Source organism: Sciurus carolinensis, chromosome 10 (assembly GCF_902686445.1).
Source record: "Sciurus carolinensis chromosome 10, mSciCar1.2, whole genome shotgun sequence".
Lineage (NCBI taxonomy): Eukaryota > Metazoa > Chordata > Mammalia > Rodentia > Sciuridae > Sciurus > Sciurus carolinensis.
Genome location: NC_062222.1, coordinates 724115 through 733617, shown reverse-complemented (window position 1 = coordinate 733617; position 9503 = coordinate 724115). Strand labels below are relative to the sequence as shown.

At 47.0% G+C, this 9503-nt stretch overlaps 1 long non-coding RNA gene across 2 annotated transcripts; it reads right to left on the bottom strand.

The window, feature by feature from the left end:
• Window positions 1-2381: 2381 nt before the first annotated feature.
• Window positions 2382-5672, bottom strand: LOC124994939 (uncharacterized). Of its 2 annotated transcripts, none has more exons than XR_007110583.1 (4): window positions 5597-5672; window positions 4859-4975; window positions 3537-3687; window positions 2382-3441 (listed from the first exon to the last, which is right to left on the bottom strand). It is a non-coding gene; the product is annotated as an uncharacterized LOC124994939 (long non-coding RNA). The 2 variants fall into 2 exon arrangements; XR_007110584.1 differs by having other exon boundaries at window positions 5493-5666.
• Between the last annotated feature and the right edge of the window lie 3831 nt (window positions 5673-9503).

Here is a 9503-nt window from a genome sequence, read left to right as displayed (position 1 = left end):
ACGTCCTGCTGCACAACCGGTGGGACAGCAGTGGAAACAGCCCACCTGCCCGCACTGTGCCCTCGGAGGAGGGAACTTGGTTGGGGACCAGGCCCGGGGCGCGGATGCCGCGCCCTACTCGGGGCGCCCTTGGCCGCTGTCTTGGCGGCGCGATGGGGCGGGGGCAGCAGGACCCTGGACGTCCCCCACCCAGCGCCCTCTCGGTCCCCCACGCCTGGCCCACCTCTGGGCCCTCGCTATCTGCTGCCCCATGCGGGGCTCCAAGGGGTCGCCAGAGTGGACGGCCACTGGCTGGAGTCCTGGGGCTGCCCCCTGGACGCGCGGAGTGGACCGCTCCTTAGTCGTCACCCGCGCTCCCTGCCGGGTGGACGCGAGCCAGGGCGGGTGGCCAGGACACCTACTGTCCCAGCGCGCAGGTGGGAGCACCCCTGCGAGGGGGCGTGGCCGCCAGGGGCACCCCCCGGGGGTCTGCGCGTTGCAGGAATGGGCTCCGCGTGGTCGGGATGTCAGGGCCACTCCAAGGAGGAGGCGCCTTGCTGAATCCTGTGGTCTGGGCCGGAGGTGCTCGTGTGGAGGGCATAAGGTCTCGGGAGGCCCTGCGGGTGCAGGAGCCTGGGGTGGAGGGCCCTGTGGCCTTCGGACCCCCTGCTGAACTGCGAGGCCCTGAAGCCCCGCGCGCTGCCGCACTCACTGGGCAGCCGCAGGGGCACCCCGCCGCGCAGGGGCCTGCTGCGGGGGTCTCTCGGTGCTTGCCAGGCCTCAGGAAGGAGAGCCCAGGCTGGGCTCCCCGGGGTGGGGGTCCCACCCCAGGACTGGGAGAAAGGAGCATGTGGGGACCTGGGACCTGACGTATTCCGCCTGCTCTGGGTGGAACGTGGCAATTCAGTTCCCAGGAGGACCGGCCACCGGCTGGGGCCAGCAACTGTCCTGCAGACCCTGGGAGTGTCTGAGTCCTCACGACCATGACAGGTTGCCTCTGTGTCCACCCTGAGAAGGGGGGATCTTGTCCCGTAGCAGACAGCCCAGGGCAGTCGGGGGACTGTGGGAGCCAGACGGGGAGAAGGGAGGCCAGCTGCTGTGCTTCGGCCCCACCTTGCTTCTGGCCGCCTCTTCCCGGCACGGAGCCACGAAGGACCCTGGGGGCCGATGGGGCTTCCGCCCCTCCCAGCTCCAGGTGCAGCGCCCACCCTGCAGCTCGGGAACAGCCTGTGCTTCCAGAGGCTGGAGTCTCTCTGGACCTCACACCCTGGGGAGCCCACCCCAGGGAGCCCCATGCCCACCTGTGTCCACGTGCCAGATCTGCACCTCTGCCTTGAAGCACCCTAGTTGCCTACTCTGGCCAAGTACATGCCTTCTGGGGGCTGGGAGTCCAGACCCCCTGAACCCCAAAAGGACCCTCTAGCCCCTCCAGTGCTTGGCCCAGGGAACTGCCACAGGGTCCCTTCCCAGGATGCCATCCCCAGGGTACCGGGCAGCACGTTCTGCCCTGATCCATTAGCACATTAATCATTAATCAGTTACTCACTGTATGTGGGGGTCCCTGAGCCTCTTAACCCCCTTCCTGGGTGAGGGGACTGGATTGCTGACCTGATTCCTTGGTGGAAGGGGACAGTTCTCCGCCTGAGCCAGGACAGAGGAGGGTGCAGTCATCGGTCAGAGCCTCTGTAGGCCGGCTTCCCAGGGGACCCTCCTGAGGACCTGAGGGTGCCCAGGACTCAGCCAGGAGAGAGTCAGAGGCCATGACACACCCCCTCTCCACTCGGGGACCCTCTTCCCTGCAAGGTGCCCAGCGCTCCCCCTGGACCTCCAGGAGGCCTGACTTCTGCACGGCACCTGCTGGGCTCTGGGACACTGTGCCCGGAACTTTCTGCTCATTCCACCAGGTTCAGCTCCTTGGCAAAAATGCTGTGCTCTGTGCCAAAAAAAAGGGAAGCAGAACTTGAAGACTCAAAACTGTTTCAACACTTTTTTCCTGCACTTTATTATTAAATGGCTATTTTCCCTCACGTTTTGTAAGAACAAATAGTGTGATTTCTATCTTAGGTATAGTTTGGGTTATATCTTCACACAAACTTCTTATTTCTCTGAAGCTTATGAAGAGATGCCAAACATTCCTTGTTTATTTTCATTTTTGTTCAAATTTTTGTTACCTGTTTTAAGGGCAAAATCTCAAAAAGCATAATTTGCTTCACAAACATTAATAGGAAACACCATTTTTTCTTAAACGTTAGATTCCTTCAAGACATGAATAGGTCTTAAACATAAATATCACAGATCATAACTACATACAATTGGTAAACTTTTAGTTTGTATCCCACCCTTTGTGATTAAAGGAAAAACCCTTAGACAAGTTTAATTTAGAAGATTTATTTACGCTAGGGGAATAAAAGGAAGAAGAAGGACTCACTGGCCTGGTAGCCCCCAGGATTGGAGAAGCTTCGGAGAAGGTGGGCTCACAGAGAGGTAGGGCAGTTCTTGTGGACCGGAGCCCAGGACGCCTGAAACAGCCTCACAGGGTGCGAGGGGCCGAGGCCGGACTCTGCGGTTGGCAGAGCCGCTGCCCTGGGTCGCTGCCTGTTGCAGGGTCCTCCGCGCTGGGCTCAGCCCTCACCAGCTTTGCAGTGTGTGACCCAGGACTCAGTCGTGGGGGCATCCAGGGGCCAAACCTAATTTAATGCAATGACCAATAAACTCTGAAGAAAGGGGTAGCACATCCAATTTACACGAGTTATCTTAGAAAAAAAATATATGTTTGGGGGCAACTCCGATTTTACATGATTTTAACATTTTTGAATCAAAGCACAATGAACTTGACAACAACTGAAATGTTATCAGCATTGGTTTGAACATAAGCAGTTAAGTGCTATATGCCATACAAAATTAAAATAGCTAAATTTGTAAGTCAGGGAGAAAAAGAAGCCATGAACACTTCCTCCCAGGATGAATCTTCTCCAGTTCTTGATCTCTTAGATGATCTTGCAGTCATTTGATCTTAAAGAAAATTTTCGGTGTCCTTACTTTTATTAAATGATGAGAGATCAAAGCTGTGAGCATCCTAATGTTTACTGAGCACTTTATTCGATGTTTCTGTTTATTTTCAACAAGTTTAGGGATGTTCCCTAAATTCAGGTCAGTACTCTTCAGGGGAAAAGGCTTGGAATGAACAGCAAACTGCCACATTGATTTTCCGATAACACAGTGCTGAACCTTAAACCTGCATCCAACAGGAGGCCTTGTCTTCCACCATCTGCCTTCTACCCACACTGCATATTCAAGAACACTGGAAATCAGACGTGCATTATTTCTAATTGGCAAATTAGCTGAAATGTTGGTTTCCATTCTCCACATTCATATATTCTAGCCCAGAAGGGAAAGGGTAGCAACATGACCCACTACATAGCAATTAAGTAGAGAAAAAAGTCTTGATTGTACCAACAGATTCTGAAAAAATAAAATAAAATAAAATTAAGTAGCCATTTTTAGGAAAAACACTCATAAAAGCAGGAATAGAAGGAAACTACTTAAAATTAACTTACCTTAAAAAAAGTCACATGAAATACTATTCTAAATTGCCAAACATGACAATTGATTCAATCAAATACAGGAACTGGAGAAAGAGGCCACGCCGTTGCTGCACAGTGTCCAGCTGGATTGCATGTGGCAGGGAGGTATTCATGGCGGAAGCTGCTACTTTGCATTGGAGAAAAAGGCCAAAAAAATTGAAGATTAGATTATTTGTCTAAAGATGTCTCTAAAAAAACAAACAAAAAATAAATGCTATAGGAATCATTAAAAAACATTTGAAAAGGTGACCAGATACTTCCTAAATATAAAGCAGTCAATTACATTTTCTACTCCACAGTGAGCACAAGAGACAAACATGTGAAAACGATGAACACATTATTGTCACATTTGTAAAATTTTGAGAAAGAATTTTTAAGGATGAATAAAATACATAAAACAAAATCTGGCAAATGGAAAGGTATACTGTGCCCTTAAATGTAAAGATTTGGTGTAAAAGTGCTCATTGTCCACAAAGGATTGGAACTTTATTGCAACTTCCAAACAGAATAGCAATGATTTTTCTTGTAATTAAATAAAATGGTCTTAATGTTTTCTTGAAAGCAAAAATAGAAGCCTCAGAAGAGATAAGAAATATCTCTAAATCTAAAGTGAGAAAGGAATTGCATTTCCAAATATCAGAATATTCAACTACATTTTGTGATCAAATCGTCTTGCATTGGCCTGGAACTCACACTGAGTGGGTGGATAACTAGAGAACCTGCAGCTTGTCCAGTGTAGTCAAGGGTAGGTGCAGGCCCTTCAGGGTGGAGTGTGACTCAGCGTGAAGGGCTAGGTCTCTTAAAAAGTCATGCTGCCTCGGGACGTCTCACGTACAGGAAAGCAGAACTGCACACCTATCTGACTGTCTTACACCCAATTCAAAAAACCTGGATGGATATTTTTAAAACAAATTTAAATATAAAAAATGAAATAATAAAAAATTATAGAAGAAAATTATACTTCACATGTAGGAAGAGAGAGAAAATTTTAACATAGTCAGAAAGGCAAGAATTTGCAAAATAAAGAAAGTGTATACTTGACTATATGAAAATTGCAAAACTTGTATGGCAAAAGGTAGCAAAGACTAGCCAAAGATAAACAGTAGGCTGGGAAACACGACACTCAGAGGGCAAACGGCTCCTGGAACACACAAGGAGTTCTTGCACATTGGCAACATAATAGTTACCAACGTTTTAAAAATAAAACTGGCAATCATGGAAGAGCAAATGTATGACATAGAGTTTATGATATAAATATTTATATCGTACCCATATTTTATATCATAAAGTCATACCTGTGACATGAACATTTATATCTTGCCCAGCACACCCGCAGCTGGGGAGCAGGCCAGTGTAGCACGCCTCGGGGTCCAGCAGGGCCAGACTCCTCATGATGCTTTGGAAAGCAATGTCTAATGCAAACACGTGAGAGTTTGACCTTTAGTTCTATCCTGAAATATGCTCCATCGTGAAAAAGAGAACAAGATGTATATTCTAGGATGCATATGAGGGCACTGTTTTCAGTTCCAAGAAAGAAGAGGGAAAGAACATAATTTTCCACCAATGGAAATGATTAAATAAAATAGCACTAGGCACTGTGGAGCATATCGCAACAGTTAAAGGGAATCTAACTAAAATTGTGCTACCTCCTGAGGGTGCTGATTTCCTCATTGACATAATTGTGCATGTTTAGGGAGTCCTGTGTGGTGATCTGATGCCTGTGTACTAGGTGTGATATTAAGTCCGGATAGTCAGCAGTTCACTCTTAGAATGCACCATGTCTTCGTGTTGGGAAGCGTCACATTCCTCTCTGGCGACTCTTCTTAGCACACCACGAGTCGCCTGCTGTGCTGCCCAGCTCCTGGGACTCGCCCTGTCACTGCAGAACCCCGGGATTCGCCCTCTCACCCACCCGGCTCTGGGTGGTACCTGGTGGCCGCCCACCCTCACTCCTTCCTAGCCTCCAGTGACCTCCACTCTGCCCGCCTCCGCGTTGGGTCCCAGGACTTGCCCCCTGTGCCTGGCGCAGCTACCTCACAGATTCCTCCAGCCCCCAGTGCCACCGCGAGCCCCCGCGACAGAGCCGTCCATGGGTGAGGCTGCCCGGTGCCACCTTATGCGCATGCTCACCGGTTCCTCCAGCGCACACCCCTCAGTCAGGCGCTGCCGTGGGCGGGGCGTGCGGACGTCTCTCGCTGCTGACCTCACTTCGCTGGGTAGGCGGGTGGGGGACCCGGAGCCCAGGCAGGTGCTTGGCCTTTCCACAGTCGCTGTCCCGGTGAGCATCCTCGACCGCAGAGCGTGTCTGCACTGGCTTCTCCGCCCTTGGTGTTGGGGCGGCTCTAACTGGGAGACGGTCTCCCCGTGGTTTTCGGTTGCGTTTCCTGGTCATTAATGATATTGACCACTTTCTCATGCACTTTTTGGCCATTTAAATACCTTTCTTGAGAAGATGACTATTGAGATCATTTGCCCTTTTTAAAAAAATCTGATTTTTTTCTGCTGTTGAATTTTTGAATTGCTTGCCCATTCTGAATACTAATCTCTCATCAGATGAGTACTTCGGATGCATTTTCTCCCATTCTGCAGGTTTCTTTTCACTCCATCGTCTGTTTCCTTTGCTGTGCAGAAACTTCTTGGTTTGATGTGATATCATTTGTCTAATTTTGCTTTGCATTCTGTTTTGGGGTCTCATCCAAATAATTATTTCCTACACTGATGTCTTTGTTTCCCCTACCGTAGTTTCTTTTGGTAGTTTTGTAGTGCCAGGGCTTACACTTAGATCGCCGATCCATTTTGGGTTGATTGTTGTACACAGCGAGAGGTGTGAGAGTCTAGTTTTCCCAGCACCACTTACTAATGAGACTGTCTTTTCCTCCAGTGTATGTTTTTGGCACTGTTTGGCTGATTGTTTGACTGTGAATGTGTAATACAGTTCTGGGGTCTGTATTCTGTTCCATTCTTCTCTACATCTATGGGCTTGGTTTGTTTTCTGCTGATGCCATGTGCTTTGGTTCCTGAAGCTATGTGTATGTTCTGGGCTCAGCTATTGTGATGGCTCCATTTCATTCCTTTGCTCAGGAGCACTTTGATTCTTCAGGGTCTTCATGGTTGCACATGAATTTTAGGGATTCTTTCTTTCTTTAAAGAAAACCATTGGTATTCCTATAGGAACTGCATTGAATCCATAGAGCACTTCGATTAGTATAAACACTTTAACAATATTAATTCCTCCAATCCATGAACATGGGATGTCTTTCCATTTATGTGTGTGTATCCACTTCATTAATATTTTGTGATTTTTATCAGAGATCATTCACATCTTTGGACAAACTTATTCCTGGATATTTTAATTGTAGTTATTTTGAAAGGGATTGCCTTCTCGAATCCTTTCTCAGCAATTTCATTCTTGGTATATAAAATGCTACTGAATTTTATAGGCTGATTTTGTATCCTGTAACTTCACTGAATTCATTAATAGTTCTAACAGCTTTTTAATGGAATCTTTAGGTTTTCCTTTATATAGCATTCAATTTCCTGCACAAAGGGATAATTTGACTTTCTCCTTTTCTATTTGATTATTTTTTTCTGTCTCTCATCTTATTCCTCAGGGCCTGACACCCAGTTCTATGTTGACTGAGAGCTATGGAAGTAGACACCTTGTCTTATCTCTGATCTTAGGTGGAATGATTTCTTTTTCCCCCATTCAATAGGATATTGGTTCTGGGTTTGGCATGTACAGTTAATACATTGGGGTCTATTCCTTCAGTACCTAATTTTGAGGGTTTTTATCAAGAAGGATGTTGAAATTTGTTGAGTACTCTTTCTGCGTCTTTTGTGGTCCTCATGTGGTGTTTGTCCTTCTCTCTGTTGATTGGATGCTTTACACTTATTGGTCGGCATTAAGCCATCTTGTATACCTGGAATAGATCCCACTTGATCATAGTGTATAATCTTTTCATATGCTATTGCATTTTACTTGTTAGTATTTTATTGAGAACTTCTGCTTGGGTTTATCAAGATTGTTGGTCTCTGGTTCTTTGTTTCTGCTGGTAGTGTGTCCTTGTCTGCTTCTGGTAACAGGGTAATGCTGACCTCATGGAATGAGTTTGGATTCCTTCTCAATTTTTTTGATAGTTTGAGAAGACCTATTGTTACTTCTTCTTTAAATGCCTGGTGACATTCACAGGGAAGCCATCTAGGCCTGTGATTGTTTGGCTGGGTAGTTCTATGACCCAATCTCATTGCATGTCACTGGCCTCTCCAGGAGTCCTTATGCCTTCAAGGTTCATTTTGCTATGTTACCTGTACTTTCATTTACTCCTTCTAGACATTTACTTTGTTGTATTTCTGTTTTCAACTGCAATACCTCCTTTCTTATCTCTGATTTTATTGAATTTTATGTTTCCCTTTGCTAGTTTGCTGAGAGTCTTGTTGAGTTGCAATTTTGCTTATCATTCAAAACACCAGTTCTTCATTTCACTGAGCTTTTGTATTGTTTGTTTAGTCTCTGTTTTACTCATCTCTGCTGTGATTATTCCTATTCTTTCCTCTAATTTTGGGTCTGCTGTGTTCTTGTTTTTCTAGCTCCTTGAGTTTCATTATCAGAGTGTTTATTTTAAACCTCTTTATTTTTGGGGTGCTTCTTGCTATGAACATCTCCCTTAGTATGGCTTTTGCTATATCCCATGAGTGTTCATTTTTTTCAGAAGAAATTTAAATTTCCCTTTGGATTTTGGTATTGACCCAATGGTCATTAAAGAGCATGTTGCTAAATTTCCAGACACTTTCTAAAGCTCCTCCTGTTGTCAATTTCTATTTTATTGCACTATGGTCAGGAGAGATACATGATATGATTTCGGTTTCTTTGAATGTGTTAGCATCGATTTTGGGCCTAGCATGGGAGCCTATGAGACTGTGTATTCTAAAGCTTTGGAATACAAAGTTATCATCGATGTCTGTTGAGGCTGCTTGGTCCACATTGCAGATTAACTCTGATGCTTCCTTACTGGCTTTTTGTATGCACCGTATGCCCACCGTTGGAGCAGGAGGGTGGATACTCACTGTTACTGGAGTCCATCTCCCCTCCAGATCTGATGTCTGCTGATCTGCCCACTGTTGCAGCAAGAGGGTGGAGTCCCCAATGTTACTGGAGTCCATCGCCCTTCTGGATCTGTTGTCTGCTGATCTGCCCACTGTTGGAGCAGGAGTTTGGAACTCCCACTGTTACTGGAGTCTGTCTCCCCTCTAGAGCCGATGTCTGCTCATCTGCCCAGTCTTGGAGCAGGAGGGTGGAATCCTCACTGCTACTGAAGTCCATCTCCACTCTAGATCTGATGTCTGCTGATCTGCCCAATTTTGGAGCAGGAGGGTGGATACTCACTGTTACTGGAGTCCATCTCTCTCTGGATCTGATGTCTGCTGATCCACCACCCACTGTTGGAGCAGGAGGTTGGAACTCCCACTGTAACTGGGGTCAATCTCCCCTCTAGATCTGATATCTTCCACTCAGCCCACTGTTCGAGCAGGAGGTTGGAGTCCTTATTTTTACTGGAGTCCATCTTTCCTTCAGATCTGATGTCTGCTGCTCTGCCGACTTAAATGAGGGTGGAGTCCCCACTCTTACTGGAGTCCATCTCCCCTCTAGATCTGATGTCTGCTGATCTGCCCACTGTTGGAGCAGGAAGGTGGAGTCCCTACTGTGACTGGACTCCATCTCCCCTCTAGATCCAATGTCTGCTGATCTGCCCAGTCTTGGAGCAGGAGGGTGGAATTCCTACTGTTACTGGAGTCCATCTCCCCTCTTGATCTGATGTCTGCCCATCTGCCCACTGTTGGAGCAGGAGGGTGGAGTCCCCATGGTTACTGGAGTCCATCTTTCCTCTGGAACTATGTCTGCTGCTCTGCCCACTGTTGGAGCAGGAGGGTGGAGTCCCCGTT